The following is a 25,355-nucleotide window of genomic DNA, read 5'->3' on the forward strand; positions in this document are numbered from 1 at the left end:
AATCGCCGGAGACATTTTTGGAGACTTCCCGATCAGGCTGAACGCGTTAAACACACTGTCCAGCGAGTGCAGCATGATGGAGGTTCCCTGCTGTTTTGGGGTGGCATTATGTGAGGCCGACGTACGCCGCTGGTGATCATGGAAGGCGCCGTACCGCCTGTACGATACGTGAATACCATCGTCCGATCGATAGTGCAACCATATCGGCAGCGTATTGGCGAGGCATTCGTCTTCATGGACGACGATTCACGCCCCCATCGTGCACATCTTGTGAATTTCCTTCAGGATAACGACATCGCTCGACTAGAGTGTCCAGCATGTTCTCTAGGCGGGAACCTCATCGAAGATGCCTGGGATGGACTGAAAACTGCTTATGGACGACGTGACTCACAAACCACTTTGAGGGATCTACGCCGAATCGTCGTTGAGGAGTGGGAAAATCTGGACCAGCAGTGACTTGATGAACTTGTGGGTAGTATGCCACGACGAATATAGGCATTCATCAATGCAAGATGACGCGCTACTGGGTATTAGAGGTACCGGTGTGTACAGCAGTCTGGACCACCACCTGTGAAGACCTCGATGTATGGTGGTACAACTTGCGACGTGTGGTTTCAAGAGTAATAAAAAGGTCGGAAATGATGTTTATGTTGATCTCTATTCCAGTTTTCCGTACAGGTTCCGGAACTCTCGGAACCGAGATGATGCAAAACTTTTTTGATGTGTGTACTACTAGGCTTTAAGAAAAACGAAAAAATGGTAGTATATGGCGACATCGGTAAGTTAGATCTTGGCCAACAACTTTTAAAGGCATCTCCAGAATTCAAATGGCTCTGGTCACAATGGGACTTAGCTAAAAATGGTTCAAATGGCTCTGAGCACTATGGGACTTAAAAGCTAAGGTCATCGGTTCCCAATAAATTAGAACTTAACCTAAAAATTAAAACTAACCTAACCTAACCAAACCTAACCAAATCTAACCTAACCTAACCTAACTAACCTAAGGACATCACATACACCCATGCCCGAGGCAGGATTCGAACCTGCGACCGTGGTGGTCTCGCGGTTCCAGACTGTAGCTCCTAGAACCGCTCGACCACTCCAGCCAGCGCAATGAAGTATCGACTGAGGCGTTGAACTATATTAAGAAAGGACCAAAACCAGCCTCTGAACGAACAGATTCAGACGAAGTTTGGAGTATCATTAACATCTTGGACCTTGGAGGAAAATAAAACAAGGGGAGTAACACCACAGCTAGGAACGCTAAAGAGAAAGCTTACTTATTGCAAGTAAGCTTACTTATGGCAAGTAAAACTAGGAAAGAAGTGCAGATTCCTGAAGGAAGCTCGTTGGCACAGACACATCCTACACAAAAATGAAGATAACTCGGGCTCTAAGAATTACCGAACAGTTTCGTTAATACCAGTGACCTAGACGAGACATCCGAACACTGCTGAAAGAGCGGAAAACGAACTAAAATCCAGAAATTGGTGACTACCAAAGAATCTTCAGGTAGAGCAGATAATTTGTGGAACAAATCTTTGAAAGCGACAGTTGCATCTTGAAAACAAAGAAGCAAGTATTCATCCTCACGTTCGTGGATTGCAAGAAAGCCTGTTTAAGTTAATGGATATATGGTCCAACATCTTAAAGCAGATGAGCCTGAAAAGAAAATCCTGTAATATGTTTAAACAGCCCTTATCTTTGTCATCCAAGGTCAAGTTCAGATATTCACTTTCGGAATCTTCGGAATAAAGAATGGGGCCAGGCTAGGTGACGCACTCTCTCCTTTGCTCTCTACCTTCAACTCTGTTAATCAGATTACAGAATGGCCATGAGAAACGAAAAGTGTGGGCGGAATTCGATTGGGATGCAAGAAAAAAGAAATACCGAAGAATTCCTGACACCTGCAGACCGTATTGTGATACTGTCGGAATCATTAGAAGAGATGATTAATCCTGTCACCCAGCTTCAAAGAAAAATGTAGGTCTCCAGACCTCTATCGAGACACTACGTGAAGAATATAAAGACTCGGAGACGAATGTCATTGGCAGGAGAGAAAGCTAAGAGTGTAGAAGGACTTAAATACCTAAGACAAACTATCGTGACAGGGAAAGAAGCTACAGGTGCACGAATCCGCTAGACAAATTGACCACACTAACTCACCATAAACATCCACTAATAGATAATTCGACGAATAAAAATAATGACACTGCCAGACAGTGATCCTCCCTGTAGCCTTATCCGCAGTAGAAAGTCTATACGTTGTAAGAACAGGATTACCTAGGCAGTTGCAACTTGTGGCAAGATGTATTTCCGTATGACTGTTGGCTCCAACCACCTGCTCATGTGGCATATCGCTCAGCTTGCTACCGTGCGAGACAGGAAGGCCAACCACAACTAGATCGATTCCCACGGCAGGTTAATGGTCGCTGGTCTGGTAAACCGGCCAGCATCATTCATGCTACACCTTAAAAAAAAAAAAAAAAACCGGTGGAGAACAGGAATTGCAAAAAATATTGAATGCATTAACTGCTGATGTAGTATCAACTGAGACTATATTTAACTGTTTCAGGGATACGTGGTAGCAACTAGCAGGGCAACGTATAATGTAAGTGACATAGGACGTATTTTGCTGAACATAGTACATGAAATTGCGCGTAAAACTGCTATAGTCCTATTCACGAAAGATGACGGTTCGCGCGTGTCGAGGCACGGACGGTGACTGCATTGTTGACGATTCCAAGCAGCAGTTTCAGTGTGCGCAGGCGCGTGGTTTCCGCTTGAAGAGAGCTTGTTGATGTTGTTGTTGTTGTCTACAGTCCTGAGAATGGTTTGATGCAGCTCTACATGCTACTCTATCCTCTGCAAGCTTCTTCATCTCCCAGTACCTACCGCAGTCTACATCCTTGAAGAGAGATTATATCTCGCAAATTATGCTCTCGTTTGCTTTTGCAGAATTTATCACTTCCGTCACTATCAGCGGTGATAACTCGCAATAACCACTCCGTCTACAGGCCACAAGTGGCCCATTGGGACCATCCGACCGCCGTGTCATCCTCCGTGGAGGATGCAGATAGGAAGGGCGTATTATCAGCACACCACTCTCCCAGTCGTCATGATGGTAGTCTTGACCAAAGCCGCTACTATTCGGTCGAGTAGCTCCTCAATTGGCATCACGAGTATGAGTGCACCCCGAAAAATGGCAGCAGCGCATGGCGGCCTGGATGGTCACCCATCCAAGTGCCGACCACGACCGACAGAGCTTAACTTCGGTGATCTCACGGGAACCGGTGTACTCACTGCGGCAAGGCCGTTGTTAACTCGCAATAAATGGAATTAAAATTCCCTACACAACGCTCTACGATCACATTTAAGACACGAATTAGCTACAGCATTCACAGCAGAGCGATCAGAACACTACTGAACGCTCATTGGTTGTCGGAGAATACGTGACTTAGTTGGAGAACAAGCCTAAACTGGACCGCCATCGTTCGTGACTCCTACTATAGTGACTTCACTGTGTTTAAAGATGTCTATAGACCAATCAGGTAGAGATCGATCAATGGCAGATATTATGAAAATGAGCCAATATATTACGACCACTGTTTGCCGTGGGAATGAATACCGCTTGGCGGGCAAGAGACGCGGTAAGGAAAGTTCGTAAGTGGAGCAGAGAAGAACGAGGAAACATTCTAGCCACGATACAGGCCGAATATGCGGAAATCCAAGGGGATCCATAAAAAGACGAAACTGATCGGCTGTTGAAGTGATTTTGTAATGAGCATGTACGGGTAATACACAGTTATGTCACATTAATGTGACCACCGCCTATGTTCGATGTCGATGTGTAATAACCAATCACGGATTTCAGCTTCCAACTCTAGCAGTGATGGGCGTGTAATGGATCTGTTGAGAGAGAAAGAGAGGGGGGAGGGGGAGAGGGGTAACAACAACAACAGTGCAATTGTTGTCGTATTGCGGAAACAGAGTGATTTTTCTGACGTCCAAAAGGACATGAGCACTGACCTTCGATCCAAGATTGAATGTATTCGCGAAACGGCAAAGTTTGTAAATTGTTTGCGTCCTGCCGTTGTTAAAGCGTAAAGCAGATGGAAGAATTGCGCTATCTGAAACCGCCGCCGAAGCAACTGAGGTGCACCACGGGCCATGGATGAAAGGGGTGAACGCCGGCTGAATAGATACGTACGGACAACAGACGTGCAACTGTTGAGCAAGTGACCACTCAGATGAACCAAGTGGTCGCCAGCAGTGTCTCCTCAACAGCGAACGCCGCTGCATATGTGCCCTCGCAGTGGGTTCCTGGTTGATGCATCAATGGTGAGTGCTGTTCTGGCCGCGAATCTCCCCGTATTTAAACACAATCGAGAAACTGTGGGACGACAATTTTCAAATTCCAGAAAAGAGCCATAAAAACCATAAATAAAAATGGTACTCGAGCTTATTGTAAAGATCTGTTCAAAACACTTGGGATTTTAACTTCTCCGTGTGAATACATTTACCAGCCAGTTGTACATATCAAAAATAGCATTAGTAATTACTGCACAAGCAGTTCTGTCAATGACTATGGAACAAGAGCTAGACTCAACTTACATTTGCCAAGAAAAAATAAACATAAAACTCAAAACAGAATTTTCTATAAAGGAACAAAACTGTACAATAAAGAAACAAAAGAGATTAAAGAAATTGCAAAAATACACTTATTTAAAAACGTAGCCAAAAAGTACCAATTATGCAATACATTTTATATATTGAAGGTTAAGTTAGATAAAACACAGTAGAGTTTGTTAAAAAAATGTTATACAAGTACATAATAATAATGATTATAAAACATCCAACATTCCACATAACACCTTCACACTATGCTTTTTCCCTTTTCTAGAAAAACAAAACCCCAAGCTATGCATTGCACAATACTAACATCTCTTCCTCTTTCTGAGCTCAACATCTCACTCATTATAGATGGATGCTGACTCAGTTTTTCAGGATAGCAAATGGGCAGTTGCAGTGCAGAAAACTGCCCGGAGATCACCAGTGTGTGTGTGTGTGTGTGTGTGTGTGTGTGTATGTGTGTGTGTGTGTGTGTGTGTGTGTGTGTGTGTGTTTGTGTGTGTTTGCGTGTTCAGTGAGTGAAGTATTACGAAACAATGTGTGTATAGTGTGTGCAATGACTGATAGTGAGATACGAGTGAACAGTGTGACATTACATTAATTAATAAGTTATTTGTAAAAAAAAGTATTGCATACCAGGAGTAAATCTTTGATTGTCTCTAACTAGAGGTTTGTAAATGTACGAGTATACGAATTAACTTATTTTAAATTGGTCTAAACTTGTAAATACTTTGTCATGTTCTATAAACTTATAAAAAAAGATCTACAGATGAATAGCGCTACTACTGCTACTACTACTACTGCTTTTAGAAATAATAAATACCAAATAACAAATATTTGGTGGTGATCGGATTCGAACTGGCGACACTTACCCATCAACGTTAATTGCTACTTCATACTGGATATATATATATATATATATATATATATATATATATATATATATATATATATATATTAGAACTACTTAAACCTAATTAACCTAAGGACATCACAAACATCCATGCTCGAGGCAGGATTCGAACCTGCAACCGTAGCGGTCGTGCGGTTCCAGACTGAAGCGCCTAGAACCGCTCGGCCACACCGGCGTAGTAAGTCTCCCCGCATAATACATACGTGCTCGAAGTGATTTAAGTCGAGGGAAGGAGCAGATCGAATATCCCCCTATCCTACGTTGTTCGATGCTATCGCACATTGTCACCCATAAAAATGGCGTCAGGGACGAGTGCTTCCCTCAAAAGACACACATGGAAAGGGAATTCAGTGCCACAAGAATGTTGACCGTGTTCAAACACTTAGAGATCAGTACACCCATCTTACGTTATGCCTCTGAACGACCTTGTTCGATAATATGTACTTATATGGATATGGTGTCTGTTCTTTCGGACATGCCCGAAACAACAGACACAATAGAAATGACAATTAATTTTTCATACTTTCAGCTGCTGACGGGCGTTGATATATATCAACGGGGACAGGTGAAAATGTGTGCCCCGACCGTGACTCGAACCCGCGATCACCTGCTTACATGGCAGACGCTCTATCCATCTGAGCCACCGAGGGCACAGAGGACAGTGCGACTGCACGGACTACGCCAACGCTTCCCGGGAGACGCAAGTTCTCACCTTGTATGCCCACACACTACATTCGTAGTGTCCCACCCCAACACACTCATTACTCGTGGAAGACATTCTTACGAAGTCCCTTAAGAGTTCGGGGAATATGCGTGCATCCGCACAGAAGACGAAGGTCAAGGCTGGTATTTCAAGAACTATATACTGATATGGATATGGTGTCTGTTCTTTCGGACATGTCTCAGACGGATAGAGCGTCTGCCATGTAAGCAGGAGATCCCGGGTTCTAGTCTCGGTCGGAGCACACATTCTCACCTATCCCCGTTGATATGTATCATCCCCAGTCAGCTGCCGAAGGTATTACAAATTATTTCTAATTTCGTTCTAGACACCTGCAGGTTGTCAATGGTGTCTGTTCTTCGGGACATATCTGAAAGAACAGACACCATATCCACATCAGTATATAGTTACGGCTTTTCCGGCATTGACCTTCTTCTTCTGTACTGATGCACACATATTCCCAGAACTCTTACAGGACTTGGTAAGAATGTCTTCCACGAGTAATGAGTGTGTTGGGATGGAACACTACGAATGTAGTGTGTGAACATACAAGGTGAGAATGTGGGTCTCGCGGGAGGCGTGCGCGAGATAGACCCTGCAGTCGCACTATACTCTGTGCCCTTGGTGGCTCAGATGGATAGAGCGTCTCCCATGTAAGCAGGAGACCCCGGGTTCGAGTTACAGTTGGGGCACACATTTTCACCTGTCTCCGTTGATATATATCAACGTCCGTCAGCTGCCGAAGGTATTACAAATTATTTCTAATTTCATTCTAGACACCTGCAGGTCATCAATGGTGTCTGTTTTTTCGGACATGTCCGAAAGAACAGACACCATATCTGTATCAGTATATAGTTCTGGCAATGCCGGCCATAACCTTCTTGTTGTGTGCGGATGCACACATATTCCCAGAACTCTTAAGGGACTTGGTAAGAATGTCTTCCACGAGTAATTAATGTGTTGGGGTGGGACAGTACGAACGTAGTGTGTGGACATACAAGGTAAGAATGTGGGTCTCGAGGGAAGCATGGGCGTAGTCCGTGCAGTCGCACTGTCCTCTGTGACCGCGGTGGCTCAGATGGATAGAGCGTCTGCCATGTAAGCAAGAGATCCCGGGTTCGAGTTCCAGTCGGGGCACACATTTTCACTTGTCCCCGTTGATATATATCAACGCCCGTCAGCAGCTGAAGGTATTAAAAATTAATTCTAATTTTGTGCGACAGTGTTCCTGGGTGCATCGCGCGCTCCGACCGTTGGCCATATGGGGCTATGTTGTTTTGGCGATCCATGTTTTATGGTACCGGGACGTGTAATGCCGCATGAGTGTACTGACCTCTGAACCTCTGAAGCTGACAAACTCATCGGTCAATGTTATCAGTCTTTTCAGTCTGTACCTTGACTTGATTTTTGTAGATGACAATGCACGACGTTGACAGTGCAAGCGGTGGATCTCTTGCAACGAGAGAGCATTCGGCGATTTGACTGGCCTACCCGTTCCTCCGACGATCGCATTGCGCTTGTGTGGGATGCGTTTAGGATCCGTATTGCACCGACGTCCACACGAGCCAACGGCCACCTGGCAGCTGTCATCCGGTGGAGGAATGGAGCGCTCTATCAACATCGTGGCCAACAAGCGAGTACGATACAGAGCGCCCCTCTGAATTAAGAACCATGTCTCGCCTGATGTAATGTCCAGGGGACCACCAAAAATCGTGGTAAGGTGTAGTAACTGCCTTTGAACAAAAGTCTGCTTTGTGTTCGTCTCATTGCGTATTTCTTACAGTTAACTTCTGTACCAAATTGTAGCATTTCATTCTAGGCGTGGTTGAAACTTTAACGATCTATGTTACATGGCAGTGACACATCGTTGGCAAGAAAATTTCTTCCTCAGGTTTCGCACACCAGTGTATTTAAATATTTTAAGAGTTGTTCATGGTGGCACTAGATGATGTTTTTATTAATATTTAGCATTATCCTTGCGTGAAAATGTTTTGTAAGTGACGAGAATGGGGAAACGGTCGATTCAAAATACAGGGTGGTCCATTGATAATGACAGAGCCAAATATCTCACGAAATAAGCGTCAAACGAAAAAAATACAAAGCACGAAACTTGTCTAGCTTGAAGGGGAAAACCAGATGGCGCTATGGTTGGCCCGCTAGATGACGCTGCCATAGGTCAAACGGATATCAACTGCGTTTTTTAAAATAGTAACTCCCATTTTTTATTTCATATTCGTGTAGTACGGAAAGAAATATGACTGTCTTACTTGGACCACTTTTTTCGCTTTGTGATAGATGGCGCTGTAATAGTCACAAACGTATGGCTCACAATTTTTGACAAACAGTTGGTAACAGGTAGGTTCTTTAAATTAAAATGCAGAACGTAGGTACGTTTGAACATTTTATTTCAGTTGTTTCAATGTGATATATGTACCTTTGTGAACTTATCATTTCTGAGAACGTATGCTGTTACAGAGTCATTACCTTAAATGCCACATTAATGCAATAAATGCTCTAAATGGTGTCTGTCAACCTCAATGCATTTGGCATTATGTGTAACAACATTCCTCTCAACAGCGAGTAGCTCGCCTTCCGTAATGTTTGGACATGCATTGATAATGCGCTGACGCATGTTGTCAGGCGTAGTCGGTGGATCACGATAGCAAATATCGTTCAACTTTCCCCACAGAAAGAAATCCGGGGACGTCAGATCTGGTGAACGTGCGGGCCATGGTATGCTGCTTCGACGACCAATTCACCTATTCAATACAGCTTCAACGGCAAGCGAGCTACGTGCCGGACATCTATCATGTTGGAAGTACATCGCCATTCTGTCACGCAGTGAAACATCTTGTAGTAACATCGGTAAAACATTACGCAGGAAATCAGCATACGGTGCACCATTCAGATTTCCATCGATAAAATGGGGGCCAATTATCCTTCCTCCCATAATGCCGCGCCATACATAAATCCGCCAAGGTCGCTGATGTTCCACTTGTCGCAGCCATCGTGGATTTTCCGTAGCATTTTCAACACCGACGTCTTTGAGATTCCCGATTCTCGCGCAATTTGTCTGCTACTGATGTACGGATTAGCCGCGACAGCAGCTAAAACACCTACTTGGGCATCATCATTTGTTGCAGGTCGTGGTTGACGTTTCACATGTGGCTGAACACTTCCTGTTTCCTTAAATAACGTAACTATCCGGCCAAGGGTCCGGACACTTGGATGATAACGTCCAGGATGCCGAGCAACATACATAGCACATGCCGTTGGGCATTTTGATCACAATAGCCACACATCAACACAATATCGACCTTTTCCGAAATTGGTAAACGGTCAATTTTAACACGGCTAATGTACCACGAAGCAAATACCGTCCGCAGTGGCGGAAAGTTACGTGATACCACGTACTTATAATTTTGTCACTATTACAGCGCCATCTATCACAAAGCGAAAAAAGTGGTCCAACTGAAACATTCATATTTCTTTACGTACTACACGAATATAAGCAACATACATAGCACATGCCGTTGGGCATTTTGATCACAATAGCCACACATCAACACGATATCGACCTTTTCCGAAATTGGTAAACGGTCAATTTTAACACGGCTAATGTACCACGAAGCAAATACCGTCCGCAGTGGCGGAAAGTTACGTGATACCACGTACTTATAATTTTGTCACTATTACAGCGCCATCTATCACAAAGCGAAAAAAGTGGTCCAACTGAAACATTCATATTTCTTTACGTACTACACGAATATGTAATAAAAATGGGGGTTCCTACTTTAAAAAAACGCAGTTGATATCCGTTTGACCTATGGCAGCGCCATCTAGCGGGCTAACCATAGCGCCATCTGGTTTCCCTCTTCAAGCTAGACGAGTTTCGCTCTTTGTAGTTTTTTCGTTTGATGCTTATTTCGTGAGATATTTGGCCCGGTCACTACCAATGGACCACCCTGTGTTCAGTGATACGACAAACAATTTAATAAGGATTAGGGTCATTTCAGCAGGTATTGGCAGGAGTTGAATATTGTTTCCTTTGCATCTGGGCTGCAAGGCAGCTATATCGGTGATGGTGTTTGAGCAGCTCGGGCAACTTCTTCACGTTGCTTTCAAGTGCAAGTTTTTGGCACTGAAAGACTAACTTCGTGCGAGTGTTGGCTATTGTGATGAACTTTTACATAGGATGAACATTTATTGCTAACTGGCTTCAATATTAACACATAGTCGGTACATGGACCTTGGTTCTGCTTTTATCGTAACTGGAGAATCTGCGAGAACGTATTCGTCATCTAGGCTATATTAAGTGCAATTAGCTTTTTCTTTTTTTTACTTAATCTAGGAATCCATACACTTTTAATAAATTGTTGTAAGGCCAAAATTATTTTGGCTTTGAGTGAACAATATACAGTATTCAAACATTACTTCGCCACTGTTTTGATCACGTTTTTCTTTACTCCGAATTACCATTTACTTTTCTTTAACATATTTATTCTTTCATTTGTTTTTCCGAGCCGCCAGGATAGCCGAGAGCGCTAACGCGCTGCTTCCTGGACTCGGGTGGGCGCGCCGGCCCCTGATCGAATCCCCCAGGCGGATTAACGACGACGGCCGGTATTCCGGCCAGCCTGGATGTGGTTTTAGGCGGTTTTCCACATCCTACTAGGTGAATACCAGGCTGGTCCCCACGTCCCACCTCAGTTACACGACTCGCAGACATCTGAAACACATTCATACTATTTCACGATTTACACTAGACACAGACAGCTGGGGTACATTAATTCCGACCCGGGGGGTATAGGGTGGCGGCAGGAAGGGCATCTGGCCAACCCTTACAAATTAACCACGCCAACTCCATCCTTAACCCTGCCGACCATTCGCACAATGCGGGATAAAGGCAGTAGCAAAAGAAAGAACAAAAGAATTCTTTCATTTGTTTTTCCAATATAAACCACTTGATACTTGCCTCTTGAAGCCTATTATGGACAGATAGTGCTCTTATTAGGTTAACATTTATTTTTCTTTAACTCACTTATCCCTTCATTTGTTTTTCCGGTATATACCAGTCGGTTCCTGCCTGATGAAGCCTATTACAGACAAATGGTGCTCTTATTAGGATTACGAACAGTGGATGATAACCTACCCCTGTCCTTAACCTGTCCTTAAGGCTGTTCGCTAGCCCTGATCAACTTTAAATTTTGTAACTAATTTGAGAAAATTGACGCAATACGTCTTGGAATATTTTGTCCGTGTATGAGGTCTGCTTTCAGTGTTGTAAGACGTGTATATTTCTATTGCCTATTGTCAAACCACAATTTGTGAAAGATGTTTATATTTTATTAATAGGATTAAGAAGGAATAATTAATATTTGTCATGTTGGAAATAATTGTGGTAGCAGGGAATGTCTGCACCAAAGTATTGTTGGCAGGAGAGACCGCACATTGATATAATTTTAAAAAGGGCGGGAGAGACCACGTGTGGATACATTTTAAGAAAAGAGCGAGAAAGACCGCGCATTGATACATTTTGTAATGGTAGCAGCGATTGTCTGCACCATAAAGCATTGCTGGAGGGAGAGACCGCACTTTGGCGTTCGTAGGAAGTCAGTAGTAAGCGAGAACTGAAGCGAGTCGGTAGCAGGTCTGAAGCGAGAGGTTGAGAGGAGCGGTGTGCCTGCCAGCCACCAGCTGTGATTTACAAGAGATTATAAACGGATGTACAGAGACATCAGCTAACTATTATAATAAGAGGAACTAATATTATTGAGTAATTTCTTTGAGAAACTCAAGACTACTGAAGGTATGTTTGCGCGATGCTAGTTGTAAGATTATTGTAAAAAGTAAGTCCCATTTGAACTTTTGTAAAATCATTTCATTCAGAATATAATTAATTTTTGCCAGGAATATTGCATTACTGATTATAATACATTCCAAAAACCATCAACGTAAAACTTTGCAAAATTTTATTGTTGTCAAGAAAAAGTTTAACTATGAATTACGTAATGTCAGTCAAATTTATTAAAGAATAACGTCAGCTTTGGTAATAAATACAGCCACTTATTATGACGGCCCACCAGCAGCTAATAAAGTATAGTAAAACAGAGTAAGTATATTCTTGTCGCAGTTCGATGTAGCAGTCAGACGGCGATTGAGTAACAGTAAAAAAGGTAAGGAACAGTTTTGGGTTATTGCAGGTAACGACTGAGGGCCACGACGACGACACATTCTATGTTTCGTCGAAGTAATCAGAAAATCATACTATGAAAGCTTTCACGACCGGATGACATATCTTCTGGTAAACCTTCCGGGATGTAAGGTCGTGGTCCATGAAACTTTTCAGCTCCTAACGTTTCGTCCAGAGCTGCGCTGGACATCTTCAGAGGGGTGTTTCTCCTCCGGTGAGTCTTGCCGACAGAGTTTACGACAGTTGGCAAGACTCACCGGAGGAGAAACACCCCTCTGAAGATGTCCAGCGCAGCTCTGGACGAAACGTTAGGAGCTGAAGAGTTTCATGGACCACGACCTTACATCCCGGAAGGTTTACCAGAAGATATAATCAGAAAATCACTTTTAATAAGCAGCATTTAAATTTGTATGCGGAGATTGAGAAAGAGAATAAATTTCAAAGGGAAGATTTAATTTGTTATTATTAAGCAAGAGAAAGAAATCCTAAGGGAAGCTTTCGTAGGTTATTGTAGACGGGAAGGTAGCGTAACAAAAGAGATGTAGAGGAGACGGGAAGGTTTCAGGGTGAATTTATAATTGCCACCAGAAGACCCGTACATTAGAGGTCATGTGCTGGAGAGCAGCAAACGAAACGTCTGTTGGAGACGGTGCCCAGCTGCATGGCCTTATGAGCCACTACGGATGCGTCGAAGCTGCACTGCTATTCCACATAACGCGAAAATGATAAAGCCGCAAGGGGGGCGAGCGTGTTTACGACAGCGAAACACGCCATAAAAGTGACGGAGCCCCGGCGTCGCAGAGCCCTAACTGCGCCCTCCACCGCCGCATTAAGTGTGCGCTGCGGTCGTAATGAGGCGCATTAGAGGGGCGACCTAAGCCGGCGCAAAGTGCCGTGCTCCGAGCTGAGCGATGTCCGGGCCGTGGCTCTCGGCGACTGCCGCAGCTAGCGCAAACGACCGCGGCGCGGCCGCCGTCTCAAATAGGGAACCCTTCGCAGTCTCACCAGTAGTAGTGCAATCCTGCAGGCTTTCGTGGCCGTTGTCACTGAAGTTAAAATCTTCTGGGTTATTAGGCCGCGTCATGTTTCTTCTAAAATGTCCGACCTTTCGACCCCTCTTCTAGGATCTTCCTCAGGATCTTTTCGTGTCCACTACTGTTTGTGGCTTAATTGAATTATGTCTTCGTTAGAGCTATTTTAAATACAATGGTGAATTCTATGAACAGACTGACGGCCTTGTCATGGGCTCACCCATTTCGCCAGTTGCAGCTGACGTTTTTATGCAACATTTTGAGCAACAAGCGTTAAGTAGTGCTTCTTTGAAGCCTTCTTGCTGGCTCCGCTATGTGGACGATACATTTGTTATATGGCCACACGGCGAAGAAGAACTTCATGCGTTTCACAATTTCTTAAATGGAATTCACCCCAAAATCAAATTCACCTTGGAGGTTGAGAGTGAGGTCGGTCTCCCATTCCTAGATGTGATGGTATACAGAAGATCTGATAACAATCTAGGTCACAGAGTGTACAGAAAGCTGACTAACACAAAGGGTATTTAGATGCCACTTCGCACCACCATCCAGCCCAGAAGCAAGCAGTACTCAACACTCTGCCTTCACGTGCCTTCCGTATCAGTGACGACGACAACTTAGAATCGGAGTTGAATTTTTTAAACATAACACTGAAGGCAAATGGGTATGATAGTTATTCAATCGACAGGGCTTTTAGGCGGAATATTTATACCGCTAATAAGAATGACGAGGAACCGCCTTCTCACTCCGTCAGGTTACCGTCCGTTTCTGGGGTCACTGACCGCATAAACAGAATTTTAGAGAAAAATGTTATTCAAAAAATTGGCTCTGAGCACTATGGGACTTAACTTCTAAGGTCATCAGTCCCCTAGAGCTTAGTGTGGTGTCACCGCCAGACACCACACTTGCTAGGTGATAGCCTTTAAATCGGCCGCGGTCCGTTAGTATACGTCGGACCCGCGTGTCGCCACTATCAGTGATTGCAGACCGAGCTCCGCCACACGGCAGGTCTAGTCTAGAGAGATTCCCTAGCACTCGCCCCAGTTGTACAGCCGACTTTCCTAGCGATGGTTCACTGTCGACATACGCTCTCATTTGCAGAGACGACAGTTTAGCATAGCCTTCAGCTACGTCATTTGCTACGACCTAGCAACGCGCCATATTCAGTTACTGTAAGTACTATCTTCCAGAATGTATTCTGAACAGATAATATTGTCAGTCATGTACCGACAAGAGCGACGTTCATCATTAATGGATTAAAGTTAAGTATCAAACTCATTACGTCCGCTTTCTGAATTCTCATTCCTTGTCGTGTTCCAAACTTTACGTCAGTTTAGTTCTTCCCTCCTCACGCCAGCCTGCGTGAGCTAAAGCGCGCGCATTTCGGCCTCCACTCGTAACACGGTGTTGGCTCGTCTGCTAACACAGAACTACTTAAACCTAGCTAACCTAAGGACATCACACACATCCATACCCGAGGCAGGATTCGAACCTGTGACCGTAGCGGTCGCGCTGTTCCAGACTGTAGCGCCTAGAACCGCTCGGCCACCCCGGCCAGCAAAATGGTATTCAGACATATTTCTTTAGTAAAAAAAATAAAATAAAAGACTTTCTTCCGACAGGAAACGGATGCACCTGATTACCTCCAGAATGCAGGGGTCTATCAAGTGTCATGTGGCTGCGGCAAAGTGTATATAGGCGAAAAGGGAAGAACTGTTAAAGAACGCATTAAGGAACACGAACGGCACATGCGGCTAAAACAAAGTACAAAATCGGCAGCAGCGGAACATCACGAGAACTGTGGCTCTGACATCGATTTTAATAACGTACGTGTACTGGCTAAAGAAACAAACATTTATAGAAGAAAGGTCCGAGAAGCGGCTGAAATTTCTAAGAATGCATCTAATTTCAATAGAGAGGACGGCTATAGGCTTCCGGCATCGTGGCTCACCGCCATCAAGGAAGTAAGTACTCGGCCGCGGTGTGTGAGCGGCATAAACAGCGCGCTGCAAGTCACCTCGGCGGACAATAATATTTTGGGTAAACATTCCCCCTCTCTTGCTCTGTCCGTTTCGAATCTAGCCACTGTAGACGACCAACCAATAGCAGGCATTTCAACCAATAACCCTTCTCCAGCGTAAGTGTGGAACAGTGCCTTTCTATCCAACGACGACGACCGCCAATGGTATCCAAAGGAGATGAGCTACCTATAACCCTTCTCCAGCATAAGTGTGGAATAGTGCCTTTCTATCCAATGACGACGACCGGCAATGGTATCTACAAGAGATGAGCTACCAACGCCCCTTCTTCTGTATTAGCCTATGACTATCGCCCACCAATGGTAGCCATATGAATTTTAAACAATACTATCACTTCTCCAGAACGAACTCCAGAAAACTCCCCCTTTATAAGTGGACGCGACACTCGTCTCTGACAGTGTTCTAGCAGTAGTGGACACCAAAAGATCCTGAGGAACATCCCAGCAGATGGGTCGAAACGTCGAACATTTTAGAAGAAACATGATGCGGCCTAATAACCCAGAAGACTTTAACTCCAGTAGTGGCAATGTTCATTATCAGTAGTCGCTTCAGCAGTCTCTTAGGCAATGCACGTCACTCTGACACATCCCACTTCCATACCTAATATTACGAATGTATTTGTGAAGACATAGTGACGAGCAGTCATGAGCCACCCCAACCGCCCCCCCCCCCGACCCCCCAAAAAATAAATAAAATAAGTAAATAAATTTGCAGCTGAGTGCATTAGCAGCTCTTTCGAAGCAAGTCACACCTGGCGTGACTTTTGGCGCACTCTGTGGGATGTACAGCACCAGGTCGACGACTGGCCTGGAGTATTTTTCGGAGCTGGCTGCAGACGATGACAGATGCTACAAGGCTGGAGCAGGCTAGATTTATGTTTACTCATTCCATAATGTTGTGCGGGGACATCTTTTTTGACTGCGCAGACGATGGAAGCGTTTTAGTGCCAGTTACAGGCATCACGTAATCCAGCTCACCACTTCGACAGTCTGGCCCTCGTACTACGCTGTGTCGACAGTGTTCCAACCCCAGCAACAGGCAGTGACCTTAGATGTGTGGCAATCACAATGCCTTAGTGCCGTGAGAAGGCTTGTGTCAGATCAGCTCGGCCACTTCACAGCTTGTGGCCAGAGGCATGCGGCGACAGCCCTCTGTTCGCTTATCTACTGGTTACACGCCCTAACTTGTGAAGTAGGGGCGTAACAGTCCTCCCGTTTTAGCAGAACATGTCCACCAGATCGCAGACTGGCATCATTTCTGAAAAATCACTCACATTTTCACGTTCATGCACATTTCCGTTCGAGCTTCACTTGAATTGTTCCAGTCCATCTTACAATATCCAGCTACTGAGGTGTACACATAATTATTCGCTAAGCGCGACCTACTCAATCGACACATGGTGCACATGGAAATCAAGAGGGTGGTCATAAATAGGCTGAAAAGATGAGGTGGTACCTGAGGCTACATCTACATCTACATTTATACTCCGCAAGCCACCCAACAGTGTGTGGCGGAGGGCACTTTACGTGCCACTGTCATTACCTCCCTTTCCTGTTCCAGTAGCGTATGGTTCGCGGGAAGAACGACTGCCGGAAAGCCTCCGTGCGCGCTCGAATCTCTCTAATTTTACATTCTTGACCTCCTCAGGAGGTATAAGGAGGGGGAAGCAATATATTCGATACCTCATCCAGAAACGCACCCTCTCGAAACCTGGCGAGCAAGCTACACCGCGATGCAGAGCGCCTCTCTTGCAGAGTCTGCCACTTGAGTTTGCTAAACATCTCCGTAACGCTATCACGGTTACCAAATAACCCTGTGACGAAACGCGCCGCTCTTCTTTGGATCTTCTCTATCTCCTCCGTCAACCCGACCTGGCACGGAACCCACACTGATGAGCAATACTCAAGTAAAGGTCGAACGAGTGTTTTGTAAGCCACCTCCTTTGTTGATGGACTACATTTTCTAAGGACTCTACCAATGAATCTCAATCTGGCACCCGCCTTACCAACAATTAATTTTATATGATCATTCCACTTCAAATCGTTCCGTACGTATACTCCCAGATATTTTACGGAAATAACTGCTACCAGTGTTTGTCCGCTATCATATAATCATACAATAAAGGATCCTTCTTTCTATGTATTGGCAATAGATAACGTTTGTCTATGTTAAGGGTCAGCTGCCACTCCCTGCACCAAGTGCCTATCCGCTCATGATCTTCCTGCATTTCGCTGCAATTTTCTAATGCTGAAACTTCTCTGTATACTACAGACTCATCCGGAAAAGCCACATGGAACTTCCGACACTATCTACTGGGTCATTTATATATATATTGTGAAAAGCAATGATCACATAACACTCCCCTGTGGCACGCCAGAGGTTACTTCAACGTCTATAGACGTCTCCCCATTGAGAACATGCTGTGTTCTGTTTGCCAAAAACTCTTCAATCCAGCCACACAGCTGGTTTGATATTCCGTAGGCTCTAACGTCGTTATTCAGGCGACAGTGCGGAACTGTATCGAACGCCTTCCGGAATATAAGGGAAATGGCATCTACCTGGGAGCCTGTGTCTAATATTTTCCAGGTCTACATCTACATCTACATCTATATTTATACTCCGCAAGCCACCCAACGGTGTGTGGCGGAGGGCACTTTACGTGCCACTGTCATTACCTCCCTTTTCTGTTCCAGTCGCGTGTGGTTCGCGGGAAGAACGACTGCCGGAAAGCCTCCGTGCGCGCTCGAATCTCTCTAATTTTACATTCCTGATCTCCTCGGGAGTTATAAGTAGGGGGAAGCAATATATTCGATACCTCATCCAGAAACGCACCCTCTCGAAACCTGGCGAGCAAGCTACACCGCGATGCAGAGCGCCTCTCTTGCAGAGTCTGCCACTTGAGTTTGCTAAACATCTCCGTAACGCTATCACGGTAACCAAATAACCCTGTGACGAAACGCGCCGCTCTTCTTTGGATCTTCTCTATCTCCTCCGTCAACCCGATCTGGTAGGGATCCCACACTGATGAGCAACACTCAACTCTAATTAACAAATAAAGCGAATTGGGTCTCAAACGATCGCTGTTTCCGGAATCCATGTTGATTCCTACAGAGTAGATTCTGGGTTTCCAGAAATGACATGATACGCGAGCAAAAAACATGTTCTAAAATTCTACAACAAATCGATGTCAGAGATATAGTCCTATAGTTTTGCGCATCTGCTCGACGACCCTTCCTGAAAACTGGAAGTACCTGTGCTCTTTTCCAATCATTTGGTACCTTCCGTTCCTCTAGAGACTTGCGGTTCACGGCTGTTAGAACGGGGGGAGGGGGGGGGGGGAGTTCTTTCACGTATTCTGTGTGGAATCGAACTGGTATCCCGTCAGGTCCAGTGGACTTTCCTCTGTTGAGTGTTTTCAGTTGCTTATCTATTCTTTGGACAGTTATTTCGATGTCAGCCATTTTTTCGTTCGTGCGAGGATTTAGATAAGGAACTGCAGTACGGTCTTCCTCTGTGAAGGTGCTTATTGCCATAACTTGGTGGTGGTAATTTCTGCGGGTTTGTTTCATTTGCTGAAGTAACTGGTCTGCACTATAACGTCTCTTCTGCACTGCTATTAGGTTGTCCAGAGAGTTAAGGAGGATGGGTTGTAAAGTAGGCGAGAGTACCATACCTTGCAGCGTTTTACATACTTTCGCGTCTCTCTGAATGGAGTTTAGTGTACCTCCTTATTCCATTTTCAAATGATAGCAATCACGTTACGTATGCTTCAGTATTGTTACTTAAGTCTGAGTGAAGTTGCGATACCTCCCCTTTTGTTGGTGGTTCTCTTGTCCGTTAACACACTTCCAATTCCAGCACCACATCTCCCCTCAGGGTGCAGTGCTAATTAGTGACTTTAAACAACACATTTTGGATAACGTGACCTGACATAAGGAACGCTAAACACTTTTTTTCAAATTGATTCTCGTTGAATCTTTTATAATGCTTTACTGTTACTCGGGGTTTACGCTACGAAACCAGTGTTACCACGCAGGATGAAGCATTCAATTCGTAAAAAACGTAGAAGTTTGCAAGGATTGGACATTTATTATTAAAGTTGCATCCCAAATAATATATAGCAGGTTATAGTATAACTGACACTACTTGAGCGCCAAGTTCTGGAATCAGCAAGTATTTTAATCAGGTTGTGACGCAATCCTGTCGTACTTACAGAAGGGCGAAGGTGTATGGTAAGTATGCAGTGATTGCATACTAAGGAACTGACAGCCAATGAAGATAACTGTCTTACTGGGGGATAGCGACTGCTCTGCATACATCTGCTTCTATCCAAACAAACGAATTAGTGTGTCTATCGGTCCCTGGGACGCTGCTGCAGTAATATAGTCTTACCATGAGCTCTGCTGGCTGGCGTAGTAATTCGGGGTGGCTCTCCATCACTGCTGGCTCTATGTGTACTCCGCTGATGTCTCCGGCTCTGGATGTTGCTTACTCTGTCGCCTGATCCGCATATGTGTACTTCTTACTTATTTATTTGAATGAGTAGTATTTGTTCTTTCGGGAATGTGAAACACAATGTAAATTGAAGGAGGAGGGGTGAAAAAGGAAAGGGAAGGGATTATAGATATCAGCTGCATCACGGTTTTGTGCATCGATGGAAGTCAGAGTTATGAACGACAGCATAAAAACTTTGGAAATAAACTGCTGTTACACTAACACATGTTATAGCAATTTAATTTTACAGTCTTACTTAAAGCGAAACTACGTCAAACAAAGTAATTAACAATTACAGCTCAACAGTGCGAAGAGCGGATGTTAATACCTCAACGAAACATCCTAGCCAGGTTTAAAGAATAATAACTTCACTTTTTTTGTGCAGCACAGAGGGTTAATGAACAGCTGATAAAATAATGCAACACTAAGAGTTGAAATGGCTTAACATTACCGAATGAAAGTTTAGTGGTGATTGCTCTCGTAAACGTGTGGGAAATTGGATACAGGTTTGGACTTAGTATCTGAAGACTCTCGTGAAACACCAAATATTAAGACCTGAAAAGAGTTTCTGACTAATCTAGGGAGGAAAACTGGCCAGTTTTGTGACACACTGGTGAAGCTCTGAACCGGCATTTGGTAAAATGACAGTCCTAAACCCCGTATAGTAGTGTGCTTCGATTTGTATAAATGGTATAACGAAAGTATCAGGATGATTCCAGTGAAGAGGACTAGGCCGACTTCCAACTTCATACTTTTCAGTTCAAGTTTCGTCAATGCTTTTAATGACCAATTCCTCGACGATACGAGATCCTTCCTTTCTGAAATGATGCTTCTGGCCTTTTTCATTTATAACTGGAGGCAATGTAAATGTTAAGATTCACTTTCATCGTAATGTATACATCTACATCTACATCTACATCTACATTGATACTCCGCCAGCCACCCAACGGTGTGTGGCGGAGGGCACTTTACGTGCCACTGTCATTACCGCCCTTTCCTGTTCCAGTCGCGTATGGTTCGCGGGAAGAACGACTGTCTGAAAGCCTCCGTGCGCGCTCTAATCTCTCTAATTTTACAGTCGTGATCTCCTCGGGAGGTATAAGTAGGGGGAAGCAATATATTCGATACCTCATCCAGAAAAGCGCCCTCTCGAAACCTGGCGAGCAAGTTACACCGCGATGCAGAGCGCCTCTCTTGCAGAGTCTGCCACTTGAGTTTATTAAACATCTCCGTAACGCTATCACGGTTACCAAATAACCCGGTAACGAAACGCGCCGCTCTTCTTTGGATCTTCTCAATCTCTTCCGTCAACCCGACCTGGTACGGATCCCACACTGATGAGCAATACTCAAGTATAGGTCGAACGAGTGTTTTGTAAGCCACCTCCTTTGTTGATGGACTACATTTTCTAAGCACTCTCCCAATGAATCTCAACCTGGTACCCGCCTTACCAACAATTAATTTTATATGATCATTCCACTTCAAATCGTTCCGCACGCATACTCTCAGATATTTTACAGAAGTAACTGCTACCAGTGTTTGTTCCGCTATCATATAATCATACAATAAAGGATCCTTCTTTCTATGTATTCGCAATACATTACATTTGTCTATGTTAAGGGTCAGTTGCCACTCCCTGCACCAAGTGCCTATCCGCTGCAGATCTTCCTGCATTTCGCAACAATTTTCTAATGCTGCAACTTCTCTGTATACTACAGCATCATCCGCGAAAAGCCGCATGGAACTTCCGACACTATCTACTAAGTCATTTATATATATTGTGAAAAGCAATGGTCCCATAACACTCCCCTGTGGCACGCCAGAGGTTACTTTAACGTCTGTAGACGTCTCTCCATTGATACCAACATGCTGTGTTCTGTTTGCTAAAAACTCTTCAATCCAGCCACACAGCTGGTCTGATATTCCGTAGGCTCTTACTTTGTTTATCAGGCGACAGTGCGGAACTGTATCGAACGCCTTCCGGAAGTCAAGAAAAATAGCATCTACCTGGGAGCCTGTATCTAATATTTTCTGGGTCTCATGAACAAATAAGGCGAGTTGGGTCTCACACGATCGCTGTTTCCGGAATCCATGTTGATTCCTACATAGTAGATTCTGGGTTTCCAGAAATGACATGATACGCGAGCAAAAAACATGTTCTAAAATTCTACAAGAGATCGACGTAAGAGATATAGGTCTATAGTTTTGCGCATCTGCTCGACGACCCTTCTTGAAGACTGGGACTATCTGTGCTCTTTTCCAATCATTTGGAACCCTCCGTTCCTCTAGAGACTTGCGGTACACGGCTGTTAGAAGGGGGGCAAGTTCTTTCGCGTACTCTGTGTAGAATCGAATTGGTATCCCGTCAGGTCCAGTGGACTTTCCTCTATTGAGTGATTCCAGTTGCTTTTCTATTCCTTGGACACTTATTTCGATGTCAGCCATTTTTTCGTTTGTGCGAGGATTTAGAGAAGGAACTGCAGTGCGGTCTTCCTCTGTGAAACAGCTTTGGAAAAAGGTGTTTAGTATTTCAGCTTTACGCGTGTCATCCTCTGTTTCAATGCCATCATCATCCCGTAGTGTCTGCATATGCTGTTTCGAGCCACTTACTGATTTAACGTAAGACCAGAACTTCCTAGGATTTTCTGTCAAGTCGGTACATAGAATTTTACTTTCGAATTCAATGAACGCTTCACGCATAGCCCTCCTTACGCTAACTTTGACATCGTTTAGCTTCTGTTTGTCTGAGAGGTTTTGGCTGCGTTTAAACTTGGAGTGGAGCTCTCTTTGCTTTCGCAGTAGTTTCCTAACTTTGTTGTTGTACCACGGTGGGTTTTTCCCGTCCCTCACAGTTTTACTCGGCACGTACCTGTCTAAAACGCATTTTATGATTGCCTTGAACTTTTTCCATAAACACTCAACATTGTCAGTGTCGGAACAGAAATTTTCGTTTTGATCTGTTAGGTAGTCTGAAATCTGCCTTCTATTACTCTTGCTAAACAGATAAACCTTCCTCCCTTTTTTTATATTCCTATTAACTTCCATATTCAGGGATGCTGCAACGTCCTTATGATCGCTGATTCCCTGTTCTGTACATACAGAGTCGAAAAGTTCGGGTCTGTTTGTTATCAGTAGGTCCAAGATGTTATCTCCACGAGTCGGTTCTCTGTTTAATTGCTCGAGGTAATTTTCGGATAGTGCACTCAGTATAATGTCACTCGATGCTCTGTCCCTACCACCCGTCCTAAACATCTGAGTGTCCCAGTCTATATCTGGTAAATTGAAATCTCCACCTAAGACTATAACATGCTGAGAAAATTTATGTGAAATGTATTCCAAATTTTCTCTCAGTTGTTCTGCCACTAATGCTGCTAAGTCGGGAGGTCGGTAAAAGGAGCCAATTATTACCCTAGTTCGGTTGTTTAGTGTAACCTCCACCCATAATAATTCACAGGAACTATCCACTTCTACTTCACTACAGGATAAACTACTACTAACAGCGACGAACACTCCACCACCGGTTGCATGCAATCTATCCTTTCTAAACACCGTCTGTACCTTTGTAAAAATTTCGGCAGAATTTATCTCTGGCTTAAGCCAACTTTCTGTACCTATAACGATTTCAGCTTCGGTGCTTTCTATCAGCGCTTGAAGTTCCGGTACTTTACCAACGCAGCTTCGACAGTTGACAATTGCAATACCGATTGCTGCTTGGTCCCCGCATGTCCTGACTTTGCCCCGCACCCGTTGAGGCTGTTGCCCTTTCTGTACTTGCCCAAGGCCATCTAACCTAAAAAACCGCCCAGCCCACGCCACACAACCCCTGCTACCCGTGTAGCCGCTTGTTGCGTGTAGTGGACTCCTGACCTATCCAGCGGAACCCGAAAACCCACCACCCTATGGCGCAAGTCGAGGAATCCGCAGCCCACATGGTCGCAGAACCGTCTCAGCCTCTGATTCAGACCCTCCACTCGGCTCTGTACCAAAGGTCCGCAGTCAGTCCTGTCGACGATGCTGCAGATGGTGAGCTCTGCTTTCATCCCGCTAGCGAGACTGGCAGTCTTCACCAAATCAGATAGCCGCCGGAAGCCAGAGAGGATTTCCTCCGATCCATAGCGACACACATCATTGGTGCCGACATGAGCGACCACCTGCAGATGGGTGCACCCTGTACCCTTCATGGCATCCGGAAGGACCCTTTCCACATCTGGAATGACTCCCCCCGGTATGCACACGGAGTGCACATTGGTTTTCTTCCCCTCTCTTGCTGCCATTTCCCTAAGGGGCCCCATTACGCGCCTGACGTTGGAGCTCCCAACTACCAGTAAGCCCACCCTCTGCAACTGCCCGGATCTTGCAGACTGAGGGGCAACACACAAGTACCGTCCGATGCAGAGTGATCATGCTTCTCGGTCTTCCCTCCTAGCTAGAATTACTAGAGAAATTAGATTTCTCTCAGTTGCTGGAATGGAGTACATATACAACCTAATGCGGATCCGCTGCGTTCACTTGCTGGATACAGATAATTTCCTTCGTGTCCCAGCGATGAAATATTGTCGTGAAGCACGCTTCATATTAAGTGTCGAGTCCTTGTTGCCAAATGTGGAGCCTTGGCCACTCGTATCGTGTAGGGTGCCTAAAGGAAGCTGCGTTCTCGAAATGCTAACAACAATTCAAGCAAGTAACAATAGCAATTTTTATTACAAATAAGAAGAATGACAATACTTAACTTATACTTACCGTAAATGTTGCAAGCGATGGGCGACAGGCAACCAGTAATGATCTTCGTTGTAGTTAATGTCCCAACAAGCAGTGGATATGGATCACTAATAACTGTTGTCGTTGCACTCCCTGCTAGGCCGTGCTAATACTCTGCGAATCCTGTCCACTAATGTCCGGCCGAGACTCGCAGGCTCGGCGCTTTTATTCACTTGGGCTAGGTGCCGCTCCTATCGTGGTGACATCCTGGTCAGCGCGCTATTGGCCGACGTCGCCACGCCGCCTTCTCTTGTCTTGCGTTCTTCCTCTTCGTTCCGGCGCTTGTGGTTACGCTAGAACATTAAGGATATTTACGTGCACAACTTAATAACGCGGAAAACAGACTACATTTGGTCATCTGTTAGATGTTATTTAACAGAAATATTAACAAGAATTTTAAACTTCCAATCGGATTATGGCAGGTTATAATCGCACCTCTGAAATCGGCGAGAAACTTTCACCAAGGAAGTTTAAAATATCACTTTATGTGCATAACACTACTTGTCACTTTTTGCTCAATTGTAAAGACCGCATTTCGCATTTGGAAGAAAGTGAAGTATACAAAATACTTGTG

This window comes from Schistocerca serialis, chromosome 2 (assembly GCF_023864345.2).
Source record: "Schistocerca serialis cubense isolate TAMUIC-IGC-003099 chromosome 2, iqSchSeri2.2, whole genome shotgun sequence".
Classification (NCBI taxonomy): Eukaryota; Metazoa; Arthropoda; class Insecta; order Orthoptera; family Acrididae; genus Schistocerca; species Schistocerca serialis.